Source organism: Lontra canadensis, unplaced genomic scaffold (genome assembly GCF_010015895.1).
Source record: "Lontra canadensis isolate GAN:19392208 unplaced genomic scaffold, GSC_riverotter_1.0 scaffold1, whole genome shotgun sequence".
Taxonomy (NCBI): Eukaryota; Metazoa; Chordata; class Mammalia; order Carnivora; family Mustelidae; genus Lontra; species Lontra canadensis.
The window spans coordinates 73,179,305-73,198,696 of NW_022630995.1; positions in this window are offsets into that span (position 1 = coordinate 73,179,305).

Sequence of the window (19,392 nt, forward strand, 5' to 3'; positions counted from 1 at the left end):
AGATAAAGAATAGCTCAAGTTACATGGATATATGTGGAGGGGAGAGTTTATTGTGAGTATTTCTTCAAGCTTCTTGGGGAAATATCAATCAAAATCATGAGCTGAGTGTGAGGATATGTTAATTGGTAGTGGAGAGAGAAGAAACTTATGAATTACTCATCTATAAGAATTCAGTAATGAGTGGACTGCAAACATATAGGATGAATGCCGGACAAAAATGAAATCTCAAGATCAATTATCATGAATTTAAAGTGAGACCTGCCAAAAGTGTTTTTTTGTTCAACTATGTTCAACTGCATGGGTGCAGACAAGAAATGCATGGAATACTGGATATAAGGTTTTATTTTACCTATACAAGTATAATAAATTAAAATATAATGAAGCAAAGGCAGACAAGGAAGTTGAGGATATATCTATGTATATAGTTATAATTACTAACTAAAATTTAAGCTTGTTAAGGAATGAAATGAGACTATGTTGTTGGTGAAAGATAAAGGATCAATAATCAATAGTAAGTCCAAATGTGAATCAAAAGCTTGTTGGAGTAAGATACTATAGGGAAGAAGATAGTTAGTCAGAGTTATATGACTGGTATCAAGATTATAGAGGAACGTAATTGGCCATTGATCAAATAACTATATTATTTATCATATAATCTGGTACATCTTTAGTCACTGAATACATTCAGTGTGTAATCACCAAAGATATTGATCTAAGGTAGATGACCGACTGTTGGAGTAAATGGGTGAATTGGGCAGTAAGAGGGCAAGAGGGAAAATATTTATGAAGGAAAGATTTGGCATGGCATAACCCATCAGTGATTAACATAGAATTATCTTGGAGATAGGGAATGAGCCCACCCCCCAAAAAAATCTCCAAAGATGGTGGGAGAAAGTTTGGATTATCAGATGACTGTAACAAAGACAAAAAGTGAATTGTGCAAAATTAAGAGCAGGAGGTGTCAGGGTTATTTTTGTTTGTTTGGTTGGTTTTTTAACAAATATGTATTCAGCATTTGTATTCTCCACTATACTTTAATTCAATGAATAAAATATTCTAATATTTATTGTTATAGCAATGATGCCAAATATTGTAAGTGCTTAATGTTTGCTGAATAAATGAATCAATTAAATGAAACATTAAATATGAATGTGTATTTTCCATGTGATGCTATCAATATGTTTGGATCAAACTGTAATGATGAAAATTATTTCCAAAGAGAGGATATTATTATTATATGATGTGGATTCTTTTTTTTTTTTTTTTTTTTTTAGGTAGGGTCCATAGGGAACACAATGCAGGGCTTGAACTCATGACCCTGAAATCAGGACCTGAGATGAGATCAAGAGTCAGACTCTCAACAAATTTCAATCCATAACCCCATTATGGATTCATTTTATTTTATTTTTTTTAAGATTTATTTATTTATTTGACAGACAGAGATCACAAGTAGGCAGCGAGGCAGGCGGGAATTGGGGGAACCAGATGCAAGGCTCAATCCCAGGACCCTGAGATCATGACCTGAGCCAAAGGCAGAGGTTTTAACCCACTGAGCCACCCAGGCACCCCTATGGATTCATGTTAAACCACAGACACATCTATTTCTTTTTATCTCATAACTCTGGTACAAAAACATAGATTGAAACCACCTAATTAAAGAGGATCAACTTCAGGCATTACAATTGTTTTAAATGGAATTGCATTCATCTCGATGGAGTTAAGGGAAAGTATAGACAAAATGCAATCTATTAAGAGGTCCTTGCTACAGATTTTGGTATAATACTGATGTCTAATAATTTTCAGATTTAACAGTAGGCAACATCACTGTACAATTAACTGTGGTAAGCATTAAGCTTACCACATTAGTAATGGAAAGTGGCCTTCTCTTTCTTGAACTAGATAACCAGTCATAAAACAAATAAGAATGTTTTCTTAATACTGCCAAGATTGCCTCTTCACTGGTTACATTTACTGAAAGAATTAGAATGATGTGTTGCTTGTAATATTTTCTCTTGTTAAAGATTATGGCATTGGAACATGTGGGTAACTGACATTGTACTTAGGTCAACAGTTACTGTCTTCTTTGAGAACACAAATCCATCCCTAAAGGAAACAATTACTTTTCCTTGTATAGGTCAGGGATCACTACATTCATCAAACCAATATAAAAAAAATAAAAAGGTTCTTGCATCAAACTTCATATTTAACTGTTTCAAACTATATTCCTTAGAAAGCAAAGTCTCTCCTTGGATGAGCCTGGGCTGCTTCAGAAGTGAAGGGGAAATTCATGAATGTCCCCTTGTGCCTTTCAGCCTTCATTTAACAAGAGAAACTCTGCTTAAGTCTGTTTCATGTGGAAGCTTTACATATTTGTGTTAAAATATTATATTGTTTGATGTCCTTTAGAAGCATTTGTTTTCATTTCCCTTACTCCTAGTGCTGAATGTTTAGTGATAGATAAGAGTGTCAAACTCTTGGATTTATCATAAATAAAGAACCAGTTCAGGCTGTTTATTTATTCTGATGTTGTTGGTTTATAGCCTATGAATTCTAAGAACTTGGTATATTTGATGTAAAATAGATGTAATTCATAAGATAAATGATATTTTTTCATAAACATGAAGTTATATTGTTGAAGTTGAAGCAGATTTACTCTGACTCTGAAGAGATTAGAATTACACTTAGTAAGTAGAAGTTTCAGGAGCCTGATTTTCGCTCTATAAAACAAATACTGTGTGTGTGTTTTAATATGATACTGAATAAAAAAGAAATGGGATGCTTTCTTTGATAGAGAGTTTTATGTTACTATATCTATTCTGCAGAGATGTATGGGAACGCTAATAAATTCATGGTCAGAGCAGAGAATTTCAAAGCTTTCTTCTGAGTCTAACACTGTGTGAATTGTCTTCATTTAAATTAGACTAATTACATGTACAAGGAACTTAATACATTTAATTTGATTTTGCAGATTATATGAATAATGCTCATCTAATTTTCTGATAAAAAGTCTAAACCCTTCTATCAGTTACCAAGATTGTTAATTTTATTGTATATGCCTTAATTCATTTGCCCACATTTTATTGCTGAAATGGGAGTAGATTTTTTAAAAAAATAAAATTTTTCAATAGTCGTTAACATTTGCTTACCTTAAAGGACAAACCCCCTATTTGTACGCAAATGAAACATTAGTTTCAACATTTGTATTTTCCTTCACATGTTTATTTTTTTATATTTTAAAGATTTTATTTATTTATTTGACAGAGAGAGAGAGAGATCACAAGTAGGCAGAGGCAGACAGAGAAAGAGGGGGAAACAGGCTTCCTGCTGAGCAGAGAGTCTGTTGCAGGGCTCCATCCCAGGACCCTGAGATCATGACCTGGGCTCAAGGCAGATGCTTAACCATCTGAGCCACCCAGACACCCCCATATGTTCAATTTTAATAAAAAATATCTTTTAAAAATTGGTTCAGTTACAAAAATAGGTGTTTAAGAAACAGTAAAATAAGTCCAGAATAAGGAGAGCCCTTTTGCTCCTGTTGTCCTACTTCCTTGCTATTTAAGTGACTTTCACATAAGGGGGTTTAACTTCTTGCATGCCCACTGGGATGCTGTGAATCCATAAACCAAAGAACTATTACTGCTTCCAAGATGGCAATGTGTAGACTTCATCATATTGTTGAAGTTGACACACCTCACAATACTCAAGCATTCTGTGAATCAGTGCCACCAAATCCTTATTCTTTGAATCACTGTTTAAGTAATCAACATTTTTTTTTCCCTAAGATCTAAGGCTTGACAGAAATCCTAGATATAAAATCATTTACTTCCAAGAAGATCCTTAATCAATCAAGGGATTTGATGACATGAACACAGTCCATTAATATCCTGTAAAATGATGAGAAAGTTGAGATCTTACCAGTGCTGTATTTTTGCAAATGTTTATGGTTGTGTATCTTACAGAGGATAAAAACACTAAAATATATTGTTCAGGATTAAAATCACTCATTTTAATAATCAGGATTATTTCTTTTTAAAAACATATTGTTTGAATTTTCAGCTTCCAGTACACCAAAGGATAGTACAGATGCCTAAATATTCAAAAAGGTAAGTTTTCAGGTGTTAGAAAGGTAGGCAGTATTTGGAGATTATCAGATTCAGCAGACTGTCAGATTAAGAAAGAAATACTTAAATGCTTCACAGAAGCAAAAATAGTAAGTTGATTAGAGAAGTTACATTTTGGAATGGTAGCAATACAATTTATCCTGTCAGTGGATGTTAAAGAATATCTTCTCTAAATGCACACATTCTGTTTTAAATTATTTTTCATATGAAATTAATATAAATTTGACTTAAAATATATTATAATTTGTTTTAGGCTAGACATTTTTATAGCAGAATGGTTAAAATATCATAATTCCCTTAGCCATTATCGAGTGGTTTTACTACATCTGAGTGCTTCTATAGGCATTTTCATATTAATTTATGTATACTGCATTATTTGTTAATTCATGTATTAATTATTTTAAAATCACATTTTAATAAATTTGTTTAAGTATTGATTTAACATTTACTTAATAGATTTATTTAATAATCCAGGATAATCAAGCATGAGTTTAGACTACAAGATAAATGTATTGAAGTTTCGGCTAAAGGAAAAAAGTTATTAACAATAAATCGGGAAAGCCATAAAATAATTTTAACCTTTTTTCAGTTAGATCAAATGATTTATTTTATCTCTACAGTAAATACTATAGAAAGTTTATAAATTTGAACAGAGTTACCTTATCCAAATTTCTGACTTAGTGTGAGGTTGACAATCTTGGGCAGTAATTAGACCTCTCTCTACTTTTATTTCAGACTTGCCTTCTTTAGAATGGGTATTTCAGATATATGAAAATAACCAAAATAGATAATATAATAGTAACATGAAACTTCTGAAAAAGAGGTATTTTTATTTAATTGAATTAATAGTTCTAGGTACCTAGAAACATTTTCCTACTATTTTTATTTCCATCATTGGTCCCACTTGTGTCAAAAAACATTTTAATCATCCATTTAAAGCCAGTCATTTTACTTAGATTGATAAATAAATACTCCGGCCCCTTTAAAATGGAAGTAATGCAAGGTCAAGTGGCAAAAAGTATGGAGTGCTAAGGAGGAGGGGAAAAAAAAAATTGGGGGATAGTAACTCTATCTACCACAGACCTAAAAAAGTCCTGTTAGTGATTATTTTACACTTCAGGGATAAACATTTCCAGGGTTAAATAAACATGGTTTGTTGCTCTGAATAAAAATACAGATCTTTACAGCACAAAAAGAAATTAGTCAAAATCTCTATCTGAATTTTAATTGAGCATGATCCTGCCCAATTAGGTTTACTGAATATTGAAAAAGTCCCAGATATTCTAGATCATGAGTATAGTCAAAGAGCTTATTAATTTTTTTCAAATTTTATCTAAATTCCAGTTAGGTTTATTATTTTTTTATAGTCAAGATATGGAACCTAGCAACAATTAAACAAGAGGTATATGGTTCTCCTTGATTTTAAGGAAGTATTTTACTTAATTTTACTACAGGAAACTAGATTTTAATAAGTATTCTTCAAAATAGAAAAATGTCTTAATTAATTAATTTATTTATTTTTTCTAATTTATTTTTTAAATCAACATTTAACATCTATAAAGCCCTTTGGATTCATTGTAACAGTTCATCAGTGTAAGATCCTATTGGGTTATATTGTTGCTGTTGTTTTATGTTCCAGACTAGAGTAAAGGACACATAGCAGAGATAAATTATTTGTCTCAGTTCAAAGTCCTCTAATGTATTGATGTAAAAATCTAGGTAGTAAAATATAATTAAAGCTATAGTACAACTTTAAATCTATGTAGTAACAGTTATATACCATAGTTGAGATTATGATCATAATAGAATATGGGGAAATAGGCATTACCATTTTGGCAACCTGGCATTATTTATTAAATTGAACATACATATATTATTTCATGCAACAATTCATCCAGTAGGAATATTTTTTCACATATTTACTATCAACTGTACCTAAATGTGCTCATTAATTAAGATTCTTGAGAATATTATTTGTAACACACACAAAATGAAAATAACAAATGTTTAGTAGAAGGCTAATTAAATTCTTGATAACCAATCCATACTTCAAATGATTCTACTCTAAAGTAATAATAATTAATAAATAACTCTACTATTGTAATACAAGGTCTTTGGGATATATATGTTTTTCAAAATTTATTTATTTATTTTAGAGAAAGAGAACATGAGTAAGGGGTGAAGATGGGGCAGACTCCCAGTTGAGTGTGGAGCCCACGTATGGCTCTGTGTCAAGACCCTGCGATTATGACCAGAGCTGAAATCAAGAGTTGGATACTTAATCAATTGAGCCACACAGGAGACCCTTTAGGATATATTATTAACTAAATTAAAAAGCATTATACCAAAAATGTGGATAGTACATTCCCACCTTATAAAAATGAAACTTATAATTTATAGGCAAATGTTATGTACTAATACATATGACATTTTTGATGCTGTTTATCTTTTGAGAATGGAATTATGGATCTAGGTTGGAAAGATGGTCCACATTTTTACATACATTTTTAACATTTAGTTTTTAATAAGTGCAAGTTTTTTTTTCATGATAAAAAAGGAGAAAATAGTAATAATTTTAATAAAAGTGATTTAGTGTTATCATATGTTAAATACTGTACTAGCTCTTTATATTCAATGTAATTTAATTCTCAAAACATTCTGAGGAAGATAACATTATTACCCTGGTTGTAAAGAGGAGATGAAATAGAAGGGCAAAGAAGTTAAATAACTAAACCCTATTAACCAGCCAAAAATGCTATGTGGAGAAGGCCAGGTATATATCATTCCCAAGTTTTTGCTTTTAAGTACTTCACACGAATTTCACTAATCAAAATAATATTTAATGCAGAAGAATAGAGTTCATATAACAAATTCCTGACCTACTTTTCATTTGACCTTACTTGCCTTACGCTTAAACAGAGAAGGAACAAACGATTTTGTATAAATTAGAGATAAATTAGCATCCAGGGAAATTCTTTTTTTTTTTTTTTTTTTTTTTGGTCTGTTGGTGTAATCTGAATATTTAGTTCTTTTAAGAGAGATGGAAAAGGACCATTTTTGGCTTACAAATACAAGGTTCTTATTTCTGGCATGACCTGTGAAATGTCTTCATTTGTATCCTTATGTCTTTCCAATCCTAGTGCAAAGAGCTCAATACATGTTGATCCTAAAACAAGTAATCATTTTAAATATAAATTATTTTCATTTTCTCTACAAAAGACAAACATTTTGACATTTTCATCTGTTCTTTAAAGCTTATCTTAGTAGTGGAAGTATCTGTGAGAAAACCAAACAGCTGTGAATCTAAAGATAGAAACAGATTCAGTCTTTGCAACATAAAGGTTGGAAATGTGCTGCTGCTCAACACCGGAAACTATAAATGACAGTGCTATATGTTAGAGAAATAGCAATTTTAGAAATTCAACTTAATGCTAATTTATCTCACAGGGAGATGTTTATTATTCATAGTTGCATATTTTGCACTGTATTTTTCTAGTGTGAATATGTCCACATGTAACTTATACTTCAAAAGAAAAACTGATGAAAGATAATTTCGCTTTTGTTTCTTTCTTTTTAATAGATATGATCTCATAGAGCACAAAAATGTTACTTTTTAAATAGTAAAAGAAGAGTAAAGTTTAAGGAAATTTCAGCTAAAACAATCCAATTAATGTGAACTTACAGGGAAAACAAATTTCCTGAGGAAAAATATTTTCAGTTTTTTTTTTCTGAAAATAGGGTTGTACCCATTTCTCACTTTCTTTTATAGTCAACATAATCCCACTTGAATTAAATTCAGAGTTAAGATTATATGAAAAGAATTTGCTTACAAAAATCCAATTATATTTATTGTGGTATATTTGCTAAGATAGAAAAATTTATCTATAATTTCAACAATGGAAATTGAAATAAAACTCTGTTAATCAATTTAAGAAAGTCATTAATCAAACACCTTGTTTTTCCAATCATTCAGATTTTTTGACATTTCTCTATAGAAGTGATAATGAACATCTGGTTTTATATGGTTAATGAGTGTGAAATGATACTGAATTTCTTTTTCCTTAGGGCTCCTATGTCATTTTCTTATCCCCATTAGAGAATAAACACATAAAAGTACAGCTATTTGTAATGCAGATATTAATGTGAAATAGTCACAGTACAACTTCTTAGTGTTGTCACTGCTGGTGTATTTTTCAGATGTGTAATAATTCTTACAGATTTAATACATGTGACTACCAAAAAAGTTAATAAAATGAAATCAAGGGACTTAGAACAGTAGAGTACCAATATATTACACATTTTTAGCACAGAAATTGTGCTACTGGAGAGGATTCTGTAATAAAGTTATGAAAAAAATTGTAATTTTGATTAAAAATATTTGATTATGCCTTTTCATGGAAGAGGAACACTATTACAAGCATATCTATTGGGTAATAAGTTAAGTAAGGAGAATAAAGAAAAGAATGTAGAATAAATAAATTAAATTTCATTGAACATCATGTGCTTTATATGCCTGAACACATGGCATTTGTTTCATATTTTATAATTTAAAAATAAGGAAATTTAGGTAACATGAAATTAAGTTTCTTGCCCATGAACACATAAGTCATAAAAGGATTTGACCCAAATCTATTCGACTTCAAAGCCCCTTTTTTTTTTTCCTCATTTCTATTGAGAGCTCATATTAAGATAGCATGGATTCCAAGAGACACAAACACAAAACAAACACAAAAAAAGGTTTACAAACAGTCCAAGGGTGTGTTACTATTTAAAATATAGTAAAATTATTGTTGTACATTGGAGAATAGTTCGGTAAGTGCTCTGGTAAATTTAGTCAGCCCAGTATTTTCTTAAAATATGATCGAGACCCATATGTAGAAGGTCCACCAGGGGGGTTTTCTTAGAATCGTATTCTGTGTCCTACACTAGATCTATTAATCAAAATCTTTGATACTGAAATGTGGTCATTTAGAGATGATAAAAGTAATTCTCTAATTCACTGTTTAAATGCAAACACACACAAATAAACAAGAACTGGTTGTCCATCAATACTAATGAATTACTGCAAATTATTAACTTTGGAATTCTGGATAAAACCTTAACAGTCGGGGCGCCTGGGTGGCTCAGTGGGTTAAAGCCTCTGCCTTCGGCTCGGGTCGTGATCCCGGGGTCTGGGAATCGAGCCCCTCATCGGGCTCTCTGCTCAGCGGGGAGCCTGCTTCTTTCTCTCTCTCTCTGCCTGCCTCTCTGCCTACTTGTGATCTCCATCTGTCAAATAAATAAATAAAATCTTTAAAAACAAAACAAAACAAAAACCTTAACAGTCTATGAAATGTTTTCTGAATGAAATAAATAATGGCACTGAATTTATAGTAAGCTACTTAAGAAAAATGTACATGCAAGCTTGATTATAAAAATTTTATATTTTATGTATGAATGTGTGTTGAACAAGCATGATTCATAAACATAATAAATATATGTTATATTCTTGTATTGTAGTAGTTATTCTGGTTGAAGTGATCTTTCTCTGGCCCTTGATAAAAGCTTAATAGACAATCTTATGGTCACTTAAAAATCTCAAAACAGTCTCAATCAGAAATCCAGTCCAAGATATTAAGTAACACTTTAATCGACAAGCGAAACCAAGTCTACAAAGTAAAGCCAAAGTTGAAAAGAACCCCATAACTAGGAAAGAAGAATGTGGTGGGCTTTTTCTTTTTTTACTCTGATGTGATGCATCTAGATCTACATGAAGTGTCAGTGCCTTGGAGCTTTCTTCTGGGAATGGAGAAACAGAAGAAGTAACAGGGATTTTCTTATTTGTGGATGGATTTCTGCTCTTTGGGTCTGGCAATATTTAAAGTTGATTTCTCTAGTAACAAGATAAAGACATGGTGTGGGAAGGCTTTAAGTGGAAGGGAGAGTTGAAATATGAGCTTTTCATCTTGGCCTGGAAAGAATCATGTTGGTCAAAGCTTAGCTTCTACTTCATAGGAAATAAGTTAATGCCTGCTTGCCTTGTAAGAAGCAATACCTGCCTCGGTGACCAGCCATCCTGGTTGGCCAGGGACTGAAGCATTTCCCAGGACTTGGGATTTTTTGTGCTCAAACCAGAGTCCCAGACAAGGTGGGACAAGTTAGCCACCCTGCATTTAAGTTTAGAGCATTTAATTATTTTAAGAATTAAATCTCTTGTTTGGAAATTTAAAAATAAATAAGTAAAAGGATGAGAAAAACAATTACCTTACATGCTTTCAATCAAGCTCTCTATGTAATGTCAAAGAAGCAGCCCTTAATAAGTTTTGGAATTATAAGGAGGCGAGAAAGGGGAATGAGGTTGTTAAAAAAAAAAAAAAAAAAAGGACTCATCCAGGCATCAGTGCTCTCAAAAAAAAAAAAAAAAATCCCAAAAGTACTAATTTGTTTTCCAAATTTTGATTCTTTGAAAATTTTGAAGTTGGAAAATAGCCAAGTAATATAAAATCAATTTACTTTTATTATTATTCATTTATTCACTCAGTCACTTATTTATTTATTTATTTGTAATTCAGCATATGGAAAACTACCTTACACATGCTTTGGGATATAATGTCTATAGTACTGTTACATAAGAGAAAAATGATAGGGGCACCTGAGTGGCTCAGGGGGGTAAGCGTCTGCCTTCGGCTCAGGTCATGATCCCAGGGTTCTGTGATGGAGCCCCAGGTCAGGTTCCCTGCTCACCAAGGAGTCTGTTTCTCCCTCTCCCTCTACATGTCCCCCCTCTCATGCTCTCTCTCTCTCAAATAAATAAATAAAATCTTAAAAATAAAGAGAATGATAGCCCTATTTTTACAACCTGATATACGTATGTAATAACATGTGCATTTAATGAGAATATTCAGAAAGAAAGGGAAAAGAGAAAAAAAGAAGAGATAATTTTTAAATAATCCTCTAGTGATATTATTTAATACCGTAATACCTTTTAAAATGTTAAAAAACATCTTTTTCTCATGGTCAATTTTAAATAATAATTTTTTAATTGAATTTAATTTTAATTTAATTTTAATTGAAATTGTTCTAATAGATTTCATGCAACTGAAATACAGGCCCATATCATTCATATATTGTTTTATTCTCCTTCCTTAGAAGTGTATTTATTGAAGACATTTACCAAAAAATACCACAATAGTCTTGTCTTTTATATTATTACTCTTAATTTTGCTCCCCCTTCACTGTTCCTTCATTTTCAGTTTTCCTTGCAAAATCATCTTTCTCTATATTTCTTTAATTTAAATTCTATCTATCTGTATTTGCAATATTGGCATTCCTGAGAGCTTGTTTCTTGTCCCTCTCCTCCTCTTTCCATATACTCATTCCCTAGGAGATGTCAATGTTTCATTGAAACTTATTTCCATTTAATTGCTGACTACTTCCTAGCATAAATTCTTTGCCTAGATTGCTCATTAGATAGTAACACTATTATCCACTAATTATTATAACACTATCATCCACTAATATCCACCTTTCTATATAACTTCACTATTGAATTAATTAAAGTATAAAATGGAACTCTTTTTAGTTCTCCCTTTTTGAAATGTGTGTTCTATCCTTATATTAAAATTTAAATTAAAAACATAAGAAACATGTGTTCTACCCTTAATAAATGAAATCTATTAATCTATTAAAATTAAATTAAAATCTATTAAATCTATTAATTAGCATTAATAAAGGACTCTATTCAATATAATCTCTGATTTCTTTCCTTCCTACCATTCCCTAGATCCAATCTGTATGAAGGCAAGTCATGTTGATTCAATTTCAAAATATATCTCAAATGCGAATATTTCCCTAAATTTTTTCTGCCATTATTATATCCATGGTATTCTTATTTTTTTTTTACCAGACCACTATAACAGAACCTTAAATATCTTCATATGATCCCTTTTGTTTTTCTCCAATTTAGTCTGTATCTAAAAATTAGAAGACCCTTCCATATGCATAAACATTCAATTTTTTTCCATAGCACTTGGAATAAATTCCAATAAATTTTCCCTGAACCTTAGGCCCTAAGTAATCCAACTCCTGTCTCTTCTGCCTTATCTAACAGTCTTTTCCCTTAAGTAAGCTATAGCCTTCCTGGTGGTCGATGAGCTTCTCAAACCAACACGATGTTTCTCAGATTGGGATTGGTTATATATTATTTCCTTTTTGGTGAATGTTCCATCCTCCACTTTTAGTCTAGTTATCTATTACTGTGTAACAAAATACCCTAACACTTAGTGGCTTAAAATAATAATCACTTATTAAATGTCACAATTTTGTAGATCAGAAATGTAAGCAGTACTCAGCTGGACAGTCCTTCCGCTCCACTTTGTGTGGAATGAAGTTGCTCAATGACGTATAGTTAGTGGCTGATCTAGTGTAGAGCCTTCAAGACATTTCATTTATAAATATGCTACCTTAATGAGGAAAGGACCAGTTTCAGCTAGTCCATATTTCCTCTTTATATAATTTCAGGGCTTCTCCACCAGCCACCAGCAAGCTACTTGGACATAGCTAGTTGGTTCTCCAAGAGCATTCAGAGATAGTAGTGGAAAGCAGCCCCCGCCTTTTTTTTTTTTTTTGTTTATTTATTTGACAGACAGCGATCACAAGTAGGCAGAGAGGCAGGCAGGGAGACAGGGGGAAGCAGGCTCCCCGCTGAGCAGAGAGCCGGACGCTGGGCTCGATCCCAGGACCCTGAGATCATGACCTGAGCCAAAGGCAGAGGCTTAACCCACTGAGCCACCCAGGTGCCCTGGAAAGTAGTCTTTTAAAGTTAGTGTCCCAAAACTGGCAGATTCAACTTAAACACATTTCATTGGTCAAGGCAGTCGGAGTCTCCCAGATTCAAGACAAAGAAACAAACTTCACTTCCTGATGTGAAAAGTGTCAATGAATTTGTGGCCAACTTTATTCTGCCACAACCTCAAAAATCTTGTTTATATTCTACACAAAACATTGTCTCTTCCTAAGTCTTCCCTAAGCAGCATAATTAAATTGAGGGCCTACTATTGATATTTCTCTCAGAACATTGTTTGCTTGTTTATCAACATTTGTGATTTATCACTTTTCATAATTTTTTTAGAGAGGGAGGAAAAGGAGGGGGAGAGGGAGAGAGAGAGAGAAAAAAAAAATCATAAGCAGGCATCATGCCCTGCACAAAGCCTGATTCTGGGCTCAATCTCGAGATCAGGATCTTGAGATCATGAAGTGAGCTGAAATCAAGAGTCAGAGGCTTAACTGATCAAGCCACCCAGAAGCTCTTATGTTTTTAATTTAAATTTTTTTTCTATGCTTCATCTGCTAAGAAATAATTGGTAATAAGATAAGAATGTTCAACTGTTTGTTTCTTTTTAGTGTCTAATATACTACTGACAATATAACAAGTATTGAGTCAGTATTTAATAAATAACTTTTTAAGGAATAAATGTGAATTGATAATTTTTATTAAAATATTTTACACAAATTCAGAGTGCTGCAATTTTGAGAACAACTCCTGTGAAATAATTTATACAAACAAGTTGGTCATGAAAGCAGGGTAAATTACTATGGGTATTAAGGGATTGGAGAGGGACTATGGAAAAACAAATGAACAAGAGGATGCATTAAAAGAAACACAGCTAAACAGAGCCATGGTGTTACAAACATGCTGGTCAGTCACATTTGAAATGATATAACTAAGTCGGAGAGTCATATATTTAGAAAAATAGAGAATAACAAGTATATGAAGTCAAGTGAAAATGTAACAGGAAATACTTCAGGGGACTTGGAATATTTAGCTTATAAAATCCTGTGGGACAAATATAACTGATATCTTCAAATGTTGAGGAGCTGTCACATGTAAGATTTTTTCTATTTTCCTCAGAACTCTGATTAATAACGTGTCAAAGATGAATTTTACAATTAAGATGGTATTTAACCAACCCACAATGATTACTCTAAGGAAAAAAAAGAAAGATTTAACACGTTTCTGCCAGTATTTCTTTAGGCTGCTATAGTTGCTTCATCTTCTCACACCTGGGATTAGATTTGAAGCTTTCGTGTCACCTTTGGTGTAGTAATTACATTGATTTTCAGTCATAAAAAGTGGGCCAATTAAATACTTTTTCTTTGTCATATTAATCATTCACTTATTAAGGTATTAACTGTTTTAAGTACCAACACTTTGTAAAATCTCAGAAGCGTAGCCATGAGGAAATCATAGGAGACCCTGTTGCAGGGGTTTCTCTTTGTCAGAGAATACACCTGGGCTCTGGGTCAAGTGAATGGAAATAAAATTCAGCAAATTAGTTAAAGCAGCTACACTACCCTGTTCTCTGCATTTTCCTTTCAATTTTGTTATGAACCTAAAACTACTCTAAGAAGAAGAATCTTTAAAAATCAATATAAAAAATTATAAATTCTCTAAATGGCTTATTTCCAAATTTACTAAATTTACAAGCTGTCCAAAAATTTGTCTCTACAAACTGTCTTTCAAATTCTTAAAATATTCTTAAAATTGTGTCCACGAATTGCCAGGGAGAAAATCAGTATCAGTGTGTCCTATGGCTAGTCCAGTTGAATCTAAAGTCATTTCTTGATGTACCTATTTTATACCTATATTATATCTATTTATATGTATACCTTGATGTACCTATTTTTTTTTCTAAAGGGAAAATTTAGCACAAACAAACAAACAAAAAATAATAAAATCCTTCCTTTTTTTTTTTCTCTGCACTATAACTGAACTCTTTCCAGAGTCTGTTCTTAAACGTAGCATGGGAAACCCCTTTTTAACTCTGAAATTACCTCTTGTAAAGTCTTAGTGTTTGTGAGGGTCAGAGGATGGGAAAGCAAAATTAAGACTTTGGTCTTTTGGTCCTTACTCTGTTTATGCACTGTGACAATGTTTTGGAATTAATTAGATTTTCAAGACTGAGGTCTGCTTCAACATGAACCTCTGTTAGATTTTGTTCAAAAAATAAACTCAACCCCTAACTATTTTTCTGAAGAAGCTTTTTAAGTATATACTTTTGAAAGAATCTGAGTACTTTATGATGAAAGTATAGCAAATACGTTGGCTAGCACTGTACTGTGAAATACAGTGTCATTGCTATCACATGTAAGAATTGTTGAGAGACACAGCGCCTCATACTGTAGCTTCTTCCACCACAAAGCAGAAAGCATTTACACAGATGCACTGAGATAGCAGTACGTCAGTGTTCTTTCAAAAATTGTTATGAAGATGACAATACAACTTGCTCTTAACAACAGCACTCAAATTCGTTGGTGAAAATAACAAGTGCCTCGTATGGCATGTGTAATAAAATGTAAAGCATATGAAAATATAAAAAAAATACACAGAGCAGAATGCAAGATGATTTCACTGTCCATGTTTTCTTCACTAAAGAGCAGATAAAGATTTATAACTATTATAATTAAGGCAACATTCTCTCATATGATCCATTTTTATTTTATTTTATTTTAGTCTGTGAATTTTCCATATCATCTCATCCCATGCTGTGTTGAGTTATACTTTTTCTTACTTCTTGATCTTATTATCTAGTCAGAGAAAGTTCTTAATCTTTGCTATGTCCTTGATCAAATCCCTATCTTTATATAAAAAGTAAATCATCAACTTATTTCTAGGAACATTTTGCTTCTTCCATGACCATAAATTATTTGAATATCAGAAAAATAATATAGTCTAAAAATAGTGATAACTTTTAATGTGAAATAACTTCAGCTTTTCCAACCTGATCACTTTGTTCACAAGTTCTCTAAAGTTCTCTAAAGGGAGTCTTTCTGACTCCCTCCACATTCAGCAGGATGTGGAAATGGGTGGTTGTGGATTATGCTCAACTTTCCCTCACTCGGGTGGGTTATTTTAAAGGAAACACAGCAAAAAATTTTACCCTTAAGTAAGCATGCATTTCTAAGTAACACTCACTTTTTTAAAAATTATATAACCTGATCCCATTATTATATCTAAAAAGGGGAACACTTCTTTAATATCATCTAATATCCTTTCATGTTCACAAGTATTCATTTGTTCCATAACTGTATTTTTGTTAGATTTTATTTATTTTTTATCTGACAGAGAGAGAGAGAGCACAAATAGGGGGAGCAGCAGAGGGACATGGAGAAACAGTCTCTCCAATGCATGGTTCAGTCCTTGAACTCTGGGATTGTAACCTGAGTCAAAGCCAGATGCTTAACTGACTGAGACACCTACGCACGCCATAACTGTGTTTTCCAGTAAGTGGGTTTTTTTTTTTTCATACCAAGAGCCAAAAAACCCCCACATATTTCATTTATTTTATATATCTTAGTCTCTTTTAATCTATAAAATCCTTTCCTTTTTGCCTTGCCCTTTATTTTGTTTCATTTCTTCTATATAATTTTCCACATTTGGAGTTTAGCTAATTGCATCACTATATCATTTAACATATCTATTTTTAAAAGATTTTATTTATTTCTTTGTTTGACAGAGAGAGAGAGAGAGAGATCATAAGTACGCAGAAAGGCAGGCAAAGAGAGAGGGGGAAGCAGGCTCCCCGCTGAGCAGAGAGCCGGATGCTGGGCTCGATCCCAGGACCCTGAGATCATGACCTGAGCCAAAGGCAGAGGCTTAACCCAATGAGCCACCCCGGTGCCCCATCTATTTTTAAAGTTTTATATAAAGTGGTTACATCAAATGGCTTAATCAAGCTTAATTTTTATTTTTATTTTTTTATCAAGAATTTCTTATGAGTCTCAAGATATCTGGCCATCTCTCATTTTGTGATCTTTCTGTTATAAAATTCTCTGTTAGCTTTCACTTAATGTGTTAGTAGCCTTTCAAGATCATTGCCAACACTCATTTCTCCATTAGGGGATGCAAATTTGTGTTGCTTCAATGCTATCATTTTTTCTGGATATATTTGCTGTAATTATCCCATAAAACATTTACTCATGAACTATTTTGTTACCCTTAAATATATTTGTACACCAAAGGAAAGATAACTGGTTCACTTTTCCTGTTATATATTAGTTTCCAGAAAAATGAATTGTTGCCCTAGCAACTTCCAGAGGTAATCAAAGAGATTTTAAAAATTATTATAAGCTCATTTTTTTAACATGTTTGGAATGTTCATAGCAATCATTGTAGTTCTTAATGTTTAGCCATACTGTTTTCAACAGGTAGAAGCTCCTTTACTTTGACTCCCATGACTTCCAAAGACTCTAGTCGTCTTTAATAGTTTCTTTGTGTTGCTTTTGGCTATGAAAATAATTCTAGGATTATGTTGTGCAGTTCTTATCAGAGAGTGGTATGTAATCTTTCTTCAAGAAGTGTTGACTTTACTAAGAACTCTTATTTAGAGACCATAGTCTGGGTTCTTTATATTTTGTTTGACTACTGCTTCTGGCCCTTTTTAGTTTAGTAGCCAGAAAATAAATATATATTATAATGTGGAAGAGAAAATACATAACAAGAGTTACTATTATAGTTGTAATTAAAATTAACAGTACCGAGTTTTTATCAAATTTTTTTCCTTTCATTTTTTATCTCTTCGTTATTACTCAACATCTTATTTCCTAAAGACAATATAACACTTGCTTTTGATTTATCATCTATGTCTCTCTGTACCTACCTAAAAGTACATATCTATCTACATGTAAATCTTAAAAGTAATAATGCCAATATTATTTCTATGAATATCAATATCAAATACCATTTGATATTTCTTTTCAGTTCTTTTTAATTTTGATATAGCCCACTAAAGATGTGCAATTACATTACTGTCTTAAGGTCATAAAAAACAATTATTGTATAGTTAAGCCATCAAATTGGTTTATAATTTAGTTTTATTTTCTACTTGTAGGGTTTTTAAAATTAATTTATATTTAATTTTTATAATCATTTAAAACAACTAGAAGTCTCTAAAGTGTAATCTGTAAAACAAGATACATTCAGAGGACTGGACCTTCAATTTCTTTTCCTTTATGTCTCTTCACTTCTACTCTTTCAATAGTAATTTTCATTAGTTTTTTGTTTCTATTTCCACTTGTAAAATACAGACATCTGTTATACAAATGTACAGATGAATAGATATATCTCCTTTTACATGTATATCTTAACCCCTTCATAAATGAAAGATAATTCAATAATCACATTGTTTTATACCTTTAAAATACTTTTGGGGATTAATCTATAGTCATGTATAAAGATTTTCCTCATTCTTTTTAGGGATTGATAGTACTCCATTCCATCGATGTTCCATAGTTTCTTCACCTAGTCCCCTGTAGATGAACATTTTGATTATTTCTAGTGCTTTTTTGTTTTGACAAATAGAAAAACAATAAATAGCCTTGTGCACATGCCATTTCAGTTCTCATATCTTTGGGAAAGATTCCTAAAGGAGGGATTTATGTTTAAAGGGACAAATCAATAAGCATTTTTTCTAGATATTATCAAATTCCTTTTTACAGATATTGTATAACTATGTATTTCTACCAGTAATATATGAATATGTATTTCTTATACTATTTTCATGGATCTAGAGTAGAAGATGAATCCTCCTATTGGAAAAAATACACATCAGATCACTTCCTGGAATCACATTAAGTAAGTCTATCATCTTTAGAGTTTCAATAGGCATAATTTTTGACAATAATAGTTATTTTTGAAAAGGGCTAATCTAATCATTTGGGCATCTTTCTTCAAGTAAACACTCTCTGGGATCAGTGACAGTGCTTGAAGTGATATGGGTAACTTACTAGTTTATCTGGTTTTAGGAGACCTAAAAATTTAAGGAAACTTTTAGGAATTGGTCCTATATCCTACTTGGTAGCCTTGATCCAGCCTGAAGACCATGTCGGCACTATTCTCTGAAGTGGCATATTTTAGGCTAACTCTTAGATACATTTATTTAAAGGGATAATCAGAGAATGGTCTTCTCCCAAAAGTGAGCACATACAGGGGCTTATAGAATTGTCATACTTTTTTTTTTAATCTTTGGGCTTTAGTAGTGCCATTATCACCAGAAGGTACACATGTTATGCCTTAGTCATCTCTTTCATGACCTGTTCCCCTAGGAAGCAACTCAGAACAACAAAGTCACTGGAGAGTTAAAGAGTGTAGATAAGGGCAGTTAACCACCACAATGCATCTGTCAGATGTCCAGCTGGCTCACATATAACTGAACATAAGGTTGATTGGCTCTTTGCCCAGAGAAACCTGTGTATCCTGAAGGGTATCATATTGACAATTATGGATATGCAAAAT